This window comes from Ochotona princeps, chromosome 17, assembly GCF_030435755.1.
Source record: "Ochotona princeps isolate mOchPri1 chromosome 17, mOchPri1.hap1, whole genome shotgun sequence".
Classification (NCBI taxonomy): Eukaryota; Metazoa; Chordata; class Mammalia; order Lagomorpha; family Ochotonidae; genus Ochotona; species Ochotona princeps.
In genome coordinates, this window is record NC_080848.1 from 39,358,364 (window position 1) to 39,376,606 (window position 18,243).

An 18,243-nucleotide genomic window follows, 5' to 3' on the forward strand; every position below is an offset into this window, starting at 1 on the left:
AAGGTCTGTGTATCCTGGGGACCTGGGCGCTTCTGGCCCTCACACTGGCCAGTCCCCACGATGCCCAGGAAACTCTGGTGAGTCCCAGCTTGAATTTCTTGGAGGAACTTGACCAGGTCTGGTCATCTGTTTGTGATGGGCAGGCATGGAGTGGCTGGTAGTGCTGGCAGTGGCCAGGCGGAGGGGTCCTAAAATTTAGGAGTCTTTCTCAGTGGGTGTGGGAAGGTGGGCAAGCAGGCTGTGCTGATTCCTAAGCCCCCCGCAGGCGCTTTTCATGGGTGGAGCCCTGGGGGCCTTGTTGATCCCAGGGGACAGGGCTGTGTGGGTGCAGGGAATAGGGGTGGGAGCGAGGAAGGAGGGTGCCGTAAGGGCAGCGCCCTGAATCCTTGAGGACACTGAAGTTTATGACCGTGCTCTTGGACTTCCGTGCCGGTCTCCCCAGTCCCAGAGCCCTGCCCAGTCCTGGATGGGAGACTTGGGGTCCCACAGAAGAGATGGGAGACTCAGCGTTGCTCACGGGGAGCTGGGAAGAGTCACCACCACCCCCTTCGGACTGTGGACTCTAGGAGTGTCAGGACATCCTGTCCCCGACCACTGTTGAAGAGGCTTCTGTGGGCGGGGGCAGGTTCCAGGCGGTGGGGGTGTCGGGCAGGATGGGGATGGCCTCTGGCTGGTGCCGGGAGCCCCGTCTGCCAGCTGTTTCCCCAGCCTCGGGGGGCTGGAGGGGGCATGCAGGAGATGCTGGGCCTGTTGAAGGGTCTTGGTGAAGGTCGTAGGGAGAAGGAAGTGGACACGTTTGGAACATCTTAGCCTTCCCTTCCTGGGATGCGGTGTTCAGAGACTGAATCTTGACAGTTTCTCCTGGGAGTGTGTTGAGAGAGAGGACCTTCAGGAGAGAGAGATGGCCAGGTCTCTGAAATCCTTGAAATAAAAAAGTAAAATGTAATTAGCCCCTATGCACGTTTCCTGTGCTCAGCTGCGGCTTGGTTACCTCCAGTGATGGGGAGCTCATGACCATGGTAGGCGGCTGTTCTATGGCAGTGTGGCTCTGCCTGTGATCTTCATGATTACCATTCTCATGCCGTGTGCCTCCCCACCCCCAGATTCCCAGCCCTAGACTGCGTGAACTGCCCTAAGTCCCGAGAGCCCTCTCCCGAGGATTCTCTTCCCCTGATGTCTGGCTGTATGTGAAAGGCAACCTGCTGAAGCCCCACAGACACTAGGCTGGGATGCCGGTCCGGAAGCTGAGCCCCTGACCGGGAAGGCTCCCAGTTCGAGAGAGTCCTGGATGGGGCATGAGTGGCTGACCCCTGGTGCCTCTAGCACTTTCTGACCTAGGGTCTCAGCAGTACTTGCTGGAGACAGACCCCTTGGCCTGCAGGGACCACACAGGGCTGAATGGGAGCCTGCAAAGGGGTCTGCTGGCCCCTCCTCAGCCCAGCCCCGGGGCACCCCAGGAAGGGTGCTGACCCATCTCCCTAGACGGCCCAGGTGACAGAGCAGCTGGAAGTTGTAGGTGAAACCTTGATAATGAACTCAATTTTAGAAACAGCTGTATGGAGCCTCTGGGGTCACCAGTGTGCCATGCTTGCCTCGCCCTGAGGTACCAGCCCTTCACATCCCAGGACCGTCCTTATCATCCCGTTCCCCCTCCCCCCCCAGCCCTGGCTAGGCCCCCAGCGTGGCCACGGACTACTCATTTCTGGCTGAGTTCTCTCTCAGTTATTAATCTTTCCCTCTGCAGATCCAGTTGTTTGAGTCACAGGATGAGAAGGGGGTGGGGAGGGGGAGTTTCTGCCTCCCAATTCAGCCCCATCATTCTTGCCTTTCCAGACAAGGACACAGGCTCTGCCGTGGGCCTCCCTGCGGGCCCTGCCCTCGAGGACTGCCCCAGAGCTGGTCTTGCAGATCCTGCAGGCCTTGCTGGTGCTGGTTCTGCACCAGCCTGTGGACCCCAGCCGGGGTGGTCGTGGTGGGGGAGCTGGGGGCTGGGCAGCCACTGGTTGTGGCTCCTGCCCCCACCCCCTTAGGGACTTCTCCAAGTGGCTTGGGCACCCACGGTAGTTTGCTTTGTCCCCTCTCCCCCGTGGCTGTCACTCCCATACTTTTTGTATTCTGGAATCACCGGGGTTGGGGGTGAGATGAGATGCGGGGGCTTTGAAAGTGCCCACGCCTAGGTTGTAAATAACTCCAGGGTTGTCCATGGTCACCTCCCCCTTTCCTCCAGCCTGGTCACAGCCATGTGCAGCTGCATCTGGGCAACGCAGGTGCCAGGTAAATGGAATTTCCACACACACGTGGGTGTGTGTCCCATATACTTCAGGTGCCAGGTGCCAGAACCGGCAGCAGTGATGTTTCGGTGGGTTTCTGTGGACACTCCGGCCTGAGTCGTCCTGCTAGCTGCGGCCGTCCTGGGCCTTGTGAGGGGTGTGGCAGCAGGTGCTACCTCGATGACCTTGGTCTCCACACTGGACTGTGCTCTGAGGTGTGAGCCCCTCCACCTTAGTAGCCGCTGCTCTGGCCTTCCCAGGTTCCTTTTAACAAGACCCTCACACGTGTCAGCTCGCCTTGGAGGGTCCCGCGTGGGCTCGCGAGCCAGGCGGCCCCCTTGGAATCCTGCACCACACCCCATGCACATGGGCCAGGCAGTTTGGCCCTGCTTCTCAGCCTTCCAGGACCAGCAGGGTAGCCAGGTTTCCTCCACACCCTGGCCTGTCCCCATGATGCTCAAGTGAACCCATGCCCCTCCCTGGGAGGGGTAGAGGTCACTTGTGGTTCCTCCTGTCCGCTGGGGGTGGGTGGTTTGCTGTCCAGTACTGCTCCCCTGGAGAGAGGTCTAAGATCAGGGTGGGGAGGGGGAGAGGAGGGAGGTGCTTTCCCTGTGCTGGGCGGAGCTTACTGCAGTGAGAACCTCAGCTTCCGCCCAGCTCATTCTGAGAGGGTGGAGTGGGCGGAAATCCGTGGCTGGCAGGCCACAAAGCCACATAACTGACTTTTGGAGCCCTGCCCTGGGGTGTGCGTGTAGGGCAGGGACACCTGTTGCCTCTTGCACTGGTGTTTTGCCGCCAACAGATGCCATCTGGAATCTTTGGGTTGTGGATTTCTTCAGCCTCGTTTCTGGGCACAGGAGCGCGATTCAGGAAGGACAGCCCCTGTCTCTGTTTTGCCATGCCCTATGCAACCCTGTCAGCCCCCTGAGAACCCAGGATTGGCTATCCTGGACCCTGGCTGCAGTGCAGACCCACCTCAGGGACTATGTGAAAGTGCAGCTTCTGGGGCCCCACCTGGGCCCCTGCTTCCTCAGCCCTGGGTGGGGCCTCCGGGCACTTGCACCAGTTTCGGTTGCAGTTGTTTGGGAACTGAGCCGCTGAAGGCGCAGTCCTGAAGATGCCGAGTCAGTGGCTAGGTGCCTGCGCTCTGGGTGACCTTGGGCAAGCCACACCCTCCCTGTGCCCCAGTTTCTTCACTTGGGGTTAATAATAGTAGCCGCCCATGGCGGTGGTGGTGTTGGGACCACAAAGCGAGATCACCTGTGAAGTGTGGCTGTGGTGCATCATGCCTGGTCCATGGGGCTTGAGTGATTAGTTTCTTTGTTTTCCATCATTTTCTGGGCTGGCGTTGTGAAGCCTGCTGGGGGAAGGGTGGGGGGATATGAATGAGCAGATGGAAGATCTCTTTCTTTGTGTCTCTCTCTTTCTCTGTAACCATGTCTTTCAAAGAACATAAAAATAAATCTTTTAGAAAATGTGTTTGTTTGAAAGGCACATGCGCGCACACACACCCCTTCCATTGGATGGTTCACTCCAGGAATACCCGCACCAGCTAGGATCGGGCAACGCCAAACAGGAGCTGGAAATGCCAGCTAGGTTTCCCACATGGGTGGCAGGGATCCAGGCACGTGAGCCATCAGTGCTGCTTCCTAGCATGCACATTGGTAGGAAGCTGGAATCGTAACAGGTGGAGCTGGGCCATGAACCCAGACACTTGGGTCACAAGCAGTGTGTAACTGCTCCACCCAGTGCCTGCCCCCTGCCTTAACATTTCTGCTGTGGTTACTCATGGTCCTGAAGTGTATGGGACACACATCCACGTGTGTGTGGAAATTCCATTTACACAGACTCACCTGGGCACCCTGGAGCCCTGTGGGTGTCCAGACTCCAGCCTGGTATGTGCTTAGGCACACATGTAACACGGTCCCGGGTCAGACAAGGTGGGCGTGTGTGCACAGGGCCCAGATGAACGGGTTTGATTTTATTCCTGGAGTTATCAGCACCTGAGCTGAGCTCCAGGAACCCAAGAGGCCTCTTGTTTCCCTAGCAACCGGAGGCAGTGAGAACCGAGGGAGGAGGGAAGAGCTGGAAAGGCCCGTGCCCAGTGGCTTCCAGGGGCCGTCTGCCCGTTACTCATGCCAAGGCTCTTGTCTCTTTTCCTTTCCTGAGGACCATGACACGGCAAAACACTGGGTACTCCTACACTTGATCTTAGTCAAAAGGCCGAGACGCGATACTGAGTACTCCTGACCCACACTGTTCACACAGTATTTCATTTTCATCAAGACTCCTGAAGCGTTTTTGAAGAATTTATTTGTGTCTTACTTATTTGACAAACAGAGATCTTCTGTCAGCTGGTTCACTTCCCAAATGCTCGTATCTGCTGGGGCTGGGCCAGGCCAAATTCAGGAGCCCAGGAACTCTGGCTGGGTCTCCCACATGGGTGGCAGGGCCCCATACACTTGAGCCCTTGAGCCGTGATGTGCTGCCTCTCGGGGTCAGCATCCGCAGGAAGCTGGAACTGGGGAAGTGGAGATGAGACTTGAAGCCAGGCTCTGTGTCCTGGGATGTGAGCAGCTCTGGCGGTGGGTCAACCCCTCACCCGAACATCCCTGCCACGTCTTTCCTAATGCTTCTTTTTGACCATACATCAGGCTGCTTTGCATGGCAGTACGTCCATACATACTATCGTTCCCAGCCAGCTCCAGAAGCTTCTTAGCGGCCAGTCCCCTTCCTGCCAGCCCTCGGCTGTCACCACTCCACTTTTGACTGCTTTGTAAGCCTCACATATGTGGAATCTAGAATATTTGCCCTTTTGAGCCTGCTTGTTTTATTGGGAGCAGTGTCTGCTGGAGTCATTGGCGTTGTTACCTGGGTCAGCATCCGTTTCCTTTCTCAGGCTGGGCGGTGCCTGGCTGCACACGTGTGCCATGTGTCATCCATCCACTCAGCCACCAAAAAGCGTGTAGTTGTTGGTGTTGTTGGAGTGTTCCTGTGAGATAGACCTTCAGTGTGGAAGTTCACACTCCAGTCACAAACGTCATTTGCTGCATTTGCAATCTTGTATTTGCACCCTCGGTATCCCTGGGTGCTTTGATTGCTACCTTTGCTATCCAGAGTTTCATGTTGCACTTTGTTCTGGGAGCTTTCAACATGGGACATCTCTGAGTGGTGGTGTGGCCGCTCCCGCACAGCCTTAGCCTGCAGCCATCTCCTCGCAGAGGGTCACCTGCGCAGACGATGAAGCGATTGCCGAGTGCTGTGCCTTTGTCCAGATGCCATCTTGTTCGATTACTTTTGTCTTTGTTGTTCCTTTTTACTCAAAATTATTGTCTTGCATCCAACAAACTGTAAGAGTAATTACTTGTGGGCTCGGCAGCGTGGCCTGGTGGCTAAGGTCCTCGCCTTGATCCCATATGGCCGCTGGTTCTAATCCCGGCAGCTCCACTTCCTCTCTGTCTCTCCTCCTCTCAGTATATCTGACTTTGTAATAAAAATGGAATAAATCTTTAAAAAAAAAAAAAAGAGTAATTACTTGTTTCCACTGTTATAACCTGTTGCAGTGAATGTTATTTCTCATACATGCTCATATTACTAAGTCCTTTGGAGAAAATGAACTATAAAATTGGTTTGCCATTCATTTTTCCATTAGTCAATTAGACTTGATTAAAGAAACACTTATCTTAAAAAAAAAAAAATGCACTCCAGGATCAGACCACACATCCTGTGATTTCCGTGTGGGGAGGTCTGAGTCCAGGGGTCCAGTTTTGAAGTTCCCCTTGGCTCTGTTTCTGTGCTTTCACATCTGTGCACCTGTGTCTAGGAATGCGGCCTGGTTCTTGGTGTGTGTTAAGCATGCGCACACATGCTGTCTTTCGGGATCTGGGTGAGGTGTTGTTCTGGTATCCGTTGAGTAGGCCTGTTTGTGGTGCTGTAATTTCCTTGTCTGTTAAAATGGACCATGATGACTTCCTGGTAACTTTTTTTTAATTTGAAAATTTATTTTTATTGGGAAGCAGATCTATAGTGAGAAGAAGAGATAAAGATCTTCCATTTGCTGGTTCACTTTCCAACAGCCAGAGCTGAGCTGATCCAAAGCCAGGAGCTTCTTCAGGGTCTCCCATGCAGGTGCACGGTCCCAAGGCTTTGGGCCATCCTTCACTGCTTTCCTAGGCCACAAGCAGGGAGCTGGATGAGAAATGGAGCAGCTGGAACTTGAACCGGCGCCATATGGGATCTGGTGCTTGAAGGGGGAGGATTAGCCAATTGAGCCATCACGCAGGGTGTGGTAGAGCTGCCTTGAGGACCGAGTGCTCATGCCAGCGTAGGTGTGTGCCAGGTGCTGTGACAGTGGGTTTTGGAATATGTTTCAGTTCTTTCTCCGTTGGCGTTTTTTTTATTTCTTTATCTGAGAGGCAGTGGGAAAGACAGATTGAGAGAGAGCTTCTGTTTACTGGCTCACCCCCTCAGTGTCCCTGACAGCCAGAGCTGGGCCAGGCTGAATTGAGGAGCTACACATGCTGCTTGGGTCCCCCATGTGGGGGCCGTCACCTGCTGCTTCCCTGAGTTTGCATTCGCGGCGAGTTGGAGTCAGGAGCTGTAGCCAGGGACTGCAACTTGCACCTGTGATGGGGGTACGTGGCTAAATGCCCACTCATACGTGCCTCCATTTTAATTGCCATGCACTATTTACTGGTGCAAACATTTTCACATTTTCTACATTTCTATGTGTATTTGCTATTACTGGAAAGTTTCATCCGTTTCAATTTTCTTTTTTTATTTTTAATACTTAACAATATTTATGTAATTATTTGAAAGAGAGAGAGAGAGAGCTTCCATCTGCTAGTTTGTTCCCCCTGTGACTGCTGTGGTCAGGGTGGGGCCAGGCTGAAGTCAGGAGCTTCTTTTGGGTCTTGCACGTGGATGCAGTGACCCAAGCATTTGGGCCGTCCTCTGCTGCTTCCCCAGAGGCATTAGCAGGGAGCTGTATTGGAAGTGGAGCAGCTGGGACACGAACCGGCACCCTCATGGGGTACGGCTTGACTTACTATGCCACAACACTGACCCGAAGAGATTTTTTATTTAAGTTAAAATTTTTGATGTGTTTGAAAGGGAGAGAGACAGAGACCATGTTTTATTTTATTCTTTATTATTCAAGCATTGTTGTAATATTATATCAGCAATAGAAAACACCTATGTCCTACCCTTGGACTTCCACACTGGAGTCTCCTGGGCGTCTCTGACCCTTGGCTGGGGGCCGGAGCCTCCTGGGTGTCCCTGACCTCCGACTCGGGGTGTGGGCTCGCCCGCTCCCATCTCTTGCTGTGGCTCACCGGCTCATATTGGCATGGTTGCTTTTCCCTTGCTTTAAAAATAGCACATTTTCGTGCTTATAAAAATAGCAGTGCTGACTGTGGAAGAGGTAGAAAACACAAACACTGAGCTAAAAATTCAGCATCACCCAGGACCCTTCTTTTGAAAACTTCCTGTTTTTGTGTTTATGAAAAGCAGAGATGGGGAGAGAGCTCCCATGTGTCGGTTCACTTCTGAAATACCCACAACTGTCAAGACCAGACCAGGCTAAAGCCGGGAGCCTGTACCTCAAGCCAGGCGTCCACCTGACCACGGGCCCACGTCCTTGCTATGTCACCTGCTGCCTCCGGCAGGAAGCTGGACCGGACATGGAGGCGCTGGGCCTTGAGGTCAGGTGCGCCCCCCAAAGGAGGTGAGCAACTCAAGCAGTAAGTGCCAGGCACTTGCCCTGATGGTGGTGTGGCGTAAAGCTCCATGAGAGGCACGGTGGTTGTAGCAAACACGAGGTGCTTGCTTGGCACCGCTCAGCATCAATGGGTGCCTTCCGATCTGCTACCTGGGTCCTCTCCCACACCTCCGAGGAGTCTGCCCCGATTCCTACTTCACAGATTTGGCATTGCACCTGGCCAAGGCTCTTGTGGCCCCTGGCTTATGCCTGCGGCAGCTTTGTCAGACCCTATACCTGGGCTGAGACTGCAAGAAGATGTGGAGATGTCCCGAGGGGCTCTTGGCTCCCTCTGGGCCCCAGCTCATGCAGGCCTGGGTTGTATCATCCCCAAAGAACACGGTACTCTCTGGCCACTGTGATGCAACTCCAGGAGTGGTGGCAGTGGAGGGGGATTCTGACCACTCTGGCAGCAGCAAGTGTTGATCGCCCCTGTTACTTTTCCTTAGTGAGTCTTATGTCCATACACGCTGAGTCAGCTGGTCACCCTCTGGCCCACCCAGACTCCTCCTGCAAGTGATGGCGCTGGGTGGCGGGGGGGTCTTGGTTCCAGCAAAACACAGAGCCACCAGGTGGCGCTGAGGAGCCAGCTACAAGCTGGTCTGGCAGGTGGATGTTCAGCCCACAGCTTCTGCTTTCTTGGGGAGCACACAGAACTGTTCCCCCAAAGGTCCCCTGCCCTGGTGGACGTCCAGGTAGCGGCCCTCCTTTATTCCTCCTGCATTTGCACTGATTTCTCCCTATGTGCACACGTGCACACAGTAGGGACATGGGGTCACAGTGTCTCCTTGAAAAGGCACAGTCCCAGCCATGCCACCTCCCCTGAGAGCGACTGTCCTGAGAGCGACAAGAATGGCCCCCACTGGCTGTCCTCTTGCCACTGTCCCAGGAGCTCCTGCCATCTTCCTGTTTTAAATGAAGCATCCAGGGTGGGGGCTTGGTCCATAGGTCAGAGGCTTGGGTTGCTCATATTGCGTTTTCGGTGCCCCCCCCCCCCCCGCCCTGTATCCAGCTTTCTGCGAGAGCACACCCTGGCGGGCAGCGCGGGGAGATCCGAGTGCTGGGGCCGCTGCCACCCGCGTAGCCGACTTGGATGGTGTTCTTGGCTCCTGGCTTTGGCCTGGTTGTGGCAGGCATTTGGGGAGAGATGGAGCAGATGGAAGATCTCTCTCTCTCTCTTTACAAATTACAAAAAAAAAAAAAAAAAACTTGCCCCTCACCCTCAGCATATCCTGCCACTCTCTCCATGACAGGCCTGGCAGCAGCGTGTCTCTGATCTGTCAGGCTGGCTGTGTTTGCTTGCAGTTTGCACAGGAGGAGATGGGGGGATGGGAAGAGAGGAGCTTTGTTGGGTCAGAACTGGCATGGGGAAAGCAAGGACACAGGCGTTCATGCCTTGGCTGAGAGGCAGCAACAACAGGAGAAATGAAGCCACCTATTTCCCTAACACATGCTCCCGGAGCCTTAAACTACAGCTGTTCTAGGGGATCCCTTTGCTGGCTCCTGGCAGGGAAGGTCCCCAGGCAGGTCCCTGAGCCGCTGGACGCTGTGGATGACGATCTGTGTCCCCCCCAGGGCTGGGTAGGGATGGGACGAGCCGACAGGTGTACAGCTCAGTCCAGTCCTGGGCACAGTGTGAACACAGGAATGGCAGCTGATGTTGAAGACACCAGGAGCGGGCAGGTGTGGGAAGAGCCTGACCCCTTCATCCAGGGACCTCGGAGCCCATGGAGATGAATAATCACACGACGGTGAGGATGTGGGAGAGGCAGCGAGCTCCTGATGAAAGCAAGGAGGGCGGTGATGCTGGGACATTGGTCAGGAATCTCCTAGTAGAGCTGGGGAGGTGGAGACACTGCAGGTGGATGGGGACGTGTGTGGAGCTGTTGATGAGGCAAATCAGTTCCAGAACTGAGAAGGGGTGGAAGTAGCACAGGGCGGGGTGTGGGGTCGACGTGGGGCTGGAGGAGGCAGCTCAGGCAGGCCTTGGGATGGAGCAGGGAGACAAGGAAGCCATCACTGTGTTGTTCACAAAGGTGGGAGCCTGAACCTGCAGGTGGGGCGGGGAGGCAGGTGTGTGTGTGCAGGCAGATCTGGGGCGGACGTTGGGGGAGGTTCCTGTGGAAGCTGGAGTTTCTTGGAGGGTGGCACAGCTGTCACAGGGGTCTCATGGGAGGGAGACCTGGCTTGTGAGGCACACAGCGACTTTGGCCTTGTGAGCTGGGGGGTTGTGGAATCACCCACCCAGCAACACTCACTCCCGAGCCTGTTCTGTGCGCCACTTGGACCCCAGGGCTGGCTGAGGCATGGTTGAGCCTCGTGGCTCTGGGTAGTGGCCAGTCCTGTTAAGGAAATGGGCCAGGGCTCCTTTAGGTGGGCAGTGGGCAATGATCCCTTCGCAGAAGTGGAGAAGAGTCTGGCAGGAAGAGAGGTCTCCTGAGGGGAGAGAACTCCAGTCAGTGGGAAGAGCAGTTCCAGTGGCCTGGAGGTGGACATAACTGTAAGGGGCAGGCATTCCTGCCGGGCACAGGAGGGGCGGGGTGTGGCTGTGGGCACTGGGTGCCACCGCGGTCAATGCTGCCCTGTGTCGGCAGGTGGCGCCGTCGGCTCGGGCTGGCTTCTTAAGGGCCGATGGGACAGCAGGTGCCTTGAGCTCAGGCTCGGCTGGGGCTGTGGGCGCTTCCAGCTCTCTGTGGCCTGGGGTAGAGAGGTCTACGGTAGTTTCCCCAATCAGCGTCCATCGCTGGGATTTGCTGGAGCTTCTTTGCTCAGCCCTGCCTTTCTCCTTTGCTTTTCTTTCTTGCTGTCGGTCTCATCGCTTCCCTCGCCCATTGCCCCCTGGGGTGGGTGGCTCCTGTTTCCAAGGACTGACTTCCTGGTAGAGCTCGAAGCGAAGGGTAGCAGGGCAGGGTCTCCACTCCCAGAGAGTCCGCGGCAACAGCCACCTTGGTATATGTCCCTTCTCGCACCCCTTTATTTACTTAGGGTTTGCTTCAGCGGTGGGTAGGTGGTCCAAAGCGTGGGGATTCTGTGTGTATGACTACTAGGGAACATTTCCGTGGTGCTGTCTCAAAGTGGAAATTCATGCGTGCTAGGGGGTCCTTGGAGCGTCCATGGGAGTGCATATTGCACAGAATGTAGGCATGCATTTAGATTTTTGTTGCACCCAAACCAATGTTTTCATTCCATGTCCATGAACTTTCTAAAGCGCCCTCATGTATTTTGCAGATCTTTGCAAATCCCTCCTTTTGCTTTCCCTCCTCATTTCAGAACAATTGTGTACTATCACACAGGGTGTGAGACTCTTCCATCCACTGGCTCCACGATGGCCAGAACTGAACCAAGCTGAAGCCAGTAGCCTGGAATTCCATCCTGATCTCCCATGTGGGTGCAGGAGCCCAACGACCTGGGCCATTCTCTGTCACCTTCCTAGGTGCACCAGCAGGGAGCTGGAAGGGAAGGGAGCAGCTGGGATGTGGAATTCATTTGGAAAACCATCATTGCGGGAGGCTGCTTAACCAGCAATGCCACAATGACAGCCCTGTTGTGGCTTACTTTTAGAGACTGATGATTCTTTTAAGTAATTTGTGGTATGCAAGGAATATAGGAAATTATTTCCTTTTAAATAGATTTTGAAATTTTGAGAGAAAAGGAGAGAGCCCATGTATGTGACAGGGCCCCGATTTGCTGGCTCGTTGGGTAGTGCCCTCAATGGCTGCAAGAGCTGGGCTGGAGCGAGGCTGAAAATTTAATCCAGGTTTCCCACGTGGGTGCCAGAGACCCAGCTTCTTGAGCCATCACCTGTTGCTGGTATGGGATGCCGGCCTCCCAACCCATGGTTCGACTGCTAGGCCCAGCGCCCACCCTGATTTAAGCAATGCAGCCACATGGCCTTCTCGTTTCTAGGCCCAGCGCTGGCGGGAGTGTGCAGGCTGCTTCTCTGGCACCTGACCCAGGGGGTTGCATGGTGGGAGCCTCTGTCGCTCTGCTCGGCCTGCTGTGCAGGCACGGCCACGGCAGGTGCACCTGCTGTCTGAGGCTCCTGTGCGTCTTACCACAGGGACTGCCTCAGGCCCGTGGGGAGGAGACAGCCTTTGCTTTTCCTTCCTTCCTCTTTTTTCTTTTTAACGTTCATTCAAAAATTTTTTTGTATTTTACTTATTTTTAAATTTGTTTTTGCTCAGTTTACAGTAATCATTACAGAGCAAGAGACAGATCTTTAAAAAAAATTTTTTTTAATTTTTATGTTTGATGACGCTTGCATAGTTGAGAAGGATGCGTGCCCGTGTGAATCACTGATTAGGGTGAGAAGGGTCGAGGATTAGGGGAAAGTAGAGGAGACCGTAGTTTCCAATTTTCTTTTTCTTTTTTCCATATCTTGTGGGAGGGGAGAGGGAAAGGGAGAAGCTGCACCCAACATCCCAACCGCCTCAGTACCTAGGGATGAAGGACAGCCACCCAATGTCATCCCAGGGTCCCAGATGATGAGCATTATCTGAGAGTTGTGCTCAAGTGATTGCAACAGTTCTGAAATGCTGTTGATTTTGTTGCTCCAAGGATGAGGAAATCCTTCTAAGGTCCACTGGCTGATACTGTCTGTTTGCCTAGATACTGACGTCAAGGCTTGGCTGGGAGAACTGTCCAGTTTGTTCCACCCTCCATCCTCTACCATGGTACTAGACAACCTCTGTGAGCCACAATGAGCTGCCATGTCCTCTGTGTGCATCTGGGCATATCGTCTACTGCACGGTCTTTAGCCACTGAGGAGGCCCAGGTCTGACTCATGCACTCCATGGTCAGACCACAGATCCTGATTCTCCCCATGGTTAGAGTTCTGAATCCAGTGGTTCGGCTGGGGAATCCCCAAAGAAACCTTGACCTGACTCTTGTGTGTGCTAGCCAGTGCAGGGTTGGCTCACTCTGTCATACACATCAGCCTACACACACACACACACACACACACACGCACGCACTGGTTGCAATTGCTGGGTCAATTCTGTTTCCAGTCCTATCTCATATAGAAACCAATGGATGCTGTCGCCCAGCCTACCTCTGCCAACCAGGCACTCATCCCTCACATACACCAGTGGGAACTGCAGACCGGTTGGAATGACCCTAATAATTCCCACCAGGTCCACACCCTAGTCTTAGTTCTTGTACATGATGGTATATGCAGCAGACTGATCCAGTTTGTCCCACATCTCATTTAACTCTCGTACATATCAATGGGCTTTAGAGCCTAGCTCAGTCTTACTAACTGCACTCTCCAGCCCACACTTGACTCGGGGGGTGCTACCACCTGTCCAGCTGGTCCATCCCCAGCCCTGGCTCTCATGCTCACCAGTGGGAGCTGCAGCCTATCAGAGGGGTGCCACAGTTTCCTTCCTGGGCCCACTCCCGGCCCCAGATCTTGCACTTTCCAGGTGGTTCTGCAGTCTGACTTAACAAGACTTGCCCCGTCCCCCCATCCCAGCATGTACCAGCTGATGCTGCAGCAAAGCCTCATCTGCCTGCAACTTAGTCTGGCTCATGCATGCACCAGTGAATGCTTTTGCCTAGCCCAGCCTGGCTCTTCCCCAAACCAGCTCACATGCAGGCCAATGTGTGTTGTAGCCCTGCCCAGCCTGATCTGCTGTGGCCCCAGTTCTCATACTCACCAGTAGGAGCAGTGGCCCAGCAGGGGAGTCCTTGCTGTCCCCCTGCTAGGCTCACCCCCCTGCCCTAGTCTTACAGTCTTACAGTCTACCTCTATTCCTGGCTTTTGTGAAAACCAATAAGTGTGATAGCCAGGCCCAGCATGGTCTGTACTCCATCCTGGATCCTGCACATGCCAGTGTGCTAAGGTTTGGTCTGATTTGCCATCTCTTGTCCCCCCAAACCATCCCACACACTTGCTGACAAGTGGAGCATCCCAGGCCTGAATGACATGGTCAACAGTGGGAGCTATGGCCCCCTCAGGGGAATTTCCCATATTCCCCCACCAAGCCCACTCCCAGACCAAATCTCACCTATGGCAGCATGTGCTAAGCCTTTACCCGGCATAGTCTGCCCCTCTGTCTTGGCCTGTGTGTGTGCTGGTGGATGCTGCTGCCTGGCCTGCCCCACCCCCTGTTCTTTGGTGTGCCTACAGATGTTGTAGTCTGGACCAGCCCAGCCTGTTCCCAACCCCAGTACCCATGAGTGTCTTGGAGTTCCATGGCCTTACATTTTCTGGTGTGTGCTGTGCCCAGTCTGTCACGGCCTGACTCATGTTGGCATTCGCTGGAAGGTGCTACAACTGGTGTGGCACAGTCACTGTATTATGTGCCTGGCCGCGTCCACTCACCCTAAAGGTTTACAGCATCACCTGTGTCAGTATTTCATTCCCGTGATCGCCTTCTGGGACACTACATGGCGTGGGTGTCCCCTGGCTGGCTGGTGCACACCTGGACTTTTCTAGATTCTTGAGATCTTGAATGAAACTTCCATGTGCCTTCTTCACAGAGGCCTTTGTGTGAGACCGTGTGGGTGCATTTAATTTTTGCAATGGCTCTTGGGGTCCACGTAATTCTGCCCAGTTGACAGATGAGGAAACCAAGGCACGCAGGCTTGAGGCTCAGATTGCAGGCAGGGTCTGTCTGACTGTGGAGTCTAGTTCCTGATCCCTGTCTGTGCCCCATGGCTGTCTGGATAGGGGTAAATGGGGCCTCTTTGAAAACAGTTCCTAACTGGCTTAGCCCGTTTCAGCAGTTGATGTGGGTACTCTGTGCTCTGTGTCCCCAGGAGAGGGTTATTACTGTCTTTGACAAGGACAGCAGTCCACAAGCTATGTCCGAGGCATTTCTAGCCAAGGACATAGCAGTCTCAGCCAGGCAGCCTGTGAGCCAAAAGTTGTGCTACCCAACGCGCTGGCTGTCGGGAAATCGCACCTAGGTGTCATCCGTCATTTCCCACTCGAGAGTCAGGTGCCAGGGCCATCGTAGACTGCATAAATAACCCGTGCACGAGATACCCACAGCTCTGTGCACAGCTAAACAAGAGGCTTTTGGGGAGTCTGCTGGTGCTTGCTTTGCAAGATGTTGCTAAGCAGTGTTGCTAATATTATGGAAAGACATCTTCCCTCTTGCTTTTTTTTCCCAGTCAGCCCCAGAAGTCCTGGAATTGGAAGCAGCTTTGGGGGAAGCGGGGGGCTGGAAGGCCCCAGGTGGGAGAGGGCTCGTGCCACTGGTCACCTGGCCTGCTGATTGTCCAGACTGACGACGCTGGACAGCCCCCCCTGTCCGAGGTGCCTCTTCCTTTTCATTGGAAGTCTCTCTCTCTCTCTCTCTCTCTCTCTCTCACACACACACACACAGAGTTATGGCTTAGCAAAAATTTAAAAAACCACTGTAATTGAGCAAAAAAAAATATTTTAAATGCTTTCAGTTACCCAAGAACTTCTCCGCCTTTTTGTAGTCCCAATAGGAAATCAGCAGACTGTCCCCCAGGAACCTTGGGAACCACAGAATGTACACACACACACACACACACACACACACACAAACACACCCGCCCGGGGCTGCATGCCACTGCTCGGAAATGCCATCCGAGTCACCGACCTAGTTTCCAAAATCTGAGCCAGGCGTCAGGTCCACAGCTTAAGGACTGGACAGGACTATTGGTGGCTCCCCAGTCCTGCCTGGGGCTGGCCCTGTTACTCTCAGTGTGGGGTGGATTCCTTTGGGGCTTGTCCTGGATCCTGGGAGGTGTTTGGCGCTGGGGACAAAGGCTGTGCGTTTGGCAAAGATCCTTGCTATGCCCGCTTTGGAATTGCCTGCCATGACCTCCGTGAGCTCCTGTCCCTCCTGCTCATCCTCACAGGGTGATGTTCCCAGAGCCGCAACTCTGCTGGGGCCCACCAGGGGGCGTCCGTGTACCTGTCATCCACCGGGTCAGGTCCAGGGGTGCGGGCTCCGTGCGGGGCTGAGGTCGGAGAGGCAGCTCGGGGTGACTTCGCAGTGTGAGCCTCCAAAGGCTCGGGCCTGGTCTATACTTCTGCGTCTGTAGCTCTTGCATTGGTGTAGAGGTTGTGGGGCTCGGAGCGTGGTGGTGATGCTTTCTCGTGGCAGGTGGGGAGAACCGCGCTGGGGTGTTTGGGGGTGCCGGCGGGGGGGTTATGCTTTCCAGGGCAGGTGGAGAGGGCTGTGCACCTGACCCCGTTTTCATCCATGACGCCTCCTGTCCCTTTCCGTCCCCAAGCACGGTGGCGGTGGTTTTGCACAGCCACGAAGCCCTTGCGAGCGGGAGGTGGGTGCAGGCGGGAGGCAGCGGCATGGGGCTGATCCTCCCCACCCCCCGCAGCACAGGGGTGTGTCCTCTGGAGTCCTTTTCTAGGCCCCAGGAGGCCCCTTCAGGACCAGGCACGCGTGTCTGCAAGTCTCAGCCCGCTGGCCCCCCGGGGCTGTGAGGCTGTTTGCCCCGTGTGCACATTCAGCTTCCCTGGCCCGCTTTGCTGCTGGGCTCCCACCCAGGCCACCCCATCTTTGAGTCTCCCTTGGTGCTGGCTTCTCAGGGACTGGATGAGCCTGTGAGCTACTGTGGGTGGGGATACTGCCACTGCACTCCCTCCCCGTGTCCTGACCTGTCCGGCCTTACCTGTCCATCCCACGGTGTCCTGAGTGCGTATCCTGGCTAGTGATGGATGGGAAAATGGCTCCCATTCATCCACACTGTGAGTTCTCCAAGGACAATGCCTGAGTTGGTGCTAGTGTTAACAACACCTCACACTTGCCTATTTTTTTTTTCCCACAAAGATGCCTCAGGTTCAGACACTTTTATAAAAAGAAAACATACAGGCAGAGTGAGAGGGAAAGAGAGAGTCCTGCCATGCACTGGTTCACTCTCCAAGTGCCCAGAACGTCCAGGAGTGGACCTGCTGGAAGCCAGGAGCCAGGTTTCCTAAAGCCTGCCCTGGGACCTGGCTTCCTGGCCATCACCTGCCATTTCCCAGGGCAGGCTTTAGTAGGAAGCAGGAATCAGGAACACAGCCAGGATTCAAATCCTGGCACTGGATGTAGGACGTGGGTGTTCCCAGTGGGATCTTAACTGCCGTGGCAATTGCCTGGCCCAAGGGTTCACAGCTTTCGTGACAATAGCACAGAGCTGGAATTTAATAAATGTGTATTTGTTTTCATGGTATAAATGGCAAGTGATAAAGGACTTTCATTTAGGATGCTGATAATGTTCTTTTAAAATTAAGTAAAAAAAAGCGAGTTGATTTGATTACGGCAAAATAATATGTAAATGGCTGAGCACCAGGGCTGGAAGACAAAGCATGGTGAAGGTGCTGTGCGGATGGCGGACTGTGTCGGGCCACACCAGCAGGAGCTGCAGGTGTCTGGTGGTTGGGAGTGGGGCAGCTCTGTTTGTTCTGGACAAGGGCACGCGTCCGTGGCCCCCTGGTCCCTTGCACAGGCCTGGTAGCTCTGCAGCTGTTCCATCAATGCTGGGTGGAGTGGGTAGATCTCACAAAGACCACAGGCACATCCCCGGCCCCCTGGGGGGCTTCCTCTGCTGGGTGTGGGTGAGAAGGGCTGTGGGAGGTTGCGGCAGGAGGTAAGTGGGGGATCCCATCTGTACCCTGAGGGTGGGGGCAGGGCCAGAAGGCAGGGTTTCAGAATCTTCTAGCACGTAGAGCCTTGGTGAGACACCCAGTGAGGGCCTGGGACTTCAGAGCAAGAATGAACATGGGGGGGATTTTGTACCTTCGTTTCAGGGTAGAGCTGTCCACTGGACTTGAACTCAACCCCCTCCTCCACATGGGGGCTGAGCGGGGTGGGGTGGGGGAGGCCACTCACTCAGCTGCTGGGAAGGGTGAGGGGGGCTGCAACCCATTCTGGGCTGAATGGAGGGTGGTCCCCCATCACCCTCCCTGGCATGAGGCAGGAGGGGTCAGCCGAATGCCTCCAGGAGTCCTGGGCGGTGGCTGAGGCTCTGTCTGTCCCCCTCCTCCCTTGTCCTTGCAGCCTGCCCACTGCCCCTCCCAGGGGTGGGGCCCGGGCATCCACATCTCTTGCTATAAATAGATGTCCAGGGCTGTGTCTGTGATTCCCCCACCACCCTGGCTCAGGGGAGCCCACGGCTATTGCTAATGGATGCTGCGTAAATACAGCGGGTGCATTTTGGAATCGCTCAGTGTTCCCTTCCGTCCATTGCAGCTTCAAGGCCAGCAAGAAGCTTGGCCCACTGGAGAGACGG

General features: G+C 54.9%; 1 protein-coding gene and 1 long non-coding RNA gene across 4 annotated transcripts in view; both read left to right on the forward strand.

The window, feature by feature from the left end:
* Positions 1-18,243, forward strand: part of RAP1GAP2 (RAP1 GTPase activating protein 2) — a 171,573-nt gene that overhangs the window by 34,285 nt on the left and 119,045 nt on the right. The gene's annotated exons all lie outside the window — the stretch shown is intronic.
* Positions 5,277-5,851, forward strand: LOC131482393 (uncharacterized). Its single transcript, XR_009246951.1, has 2 exons — positions 5,277-5,626; positions 5,799-5,851. It is a non-coding gene; the product is annotated as an uncharacterized LOC131482393 (long non-coding RNA).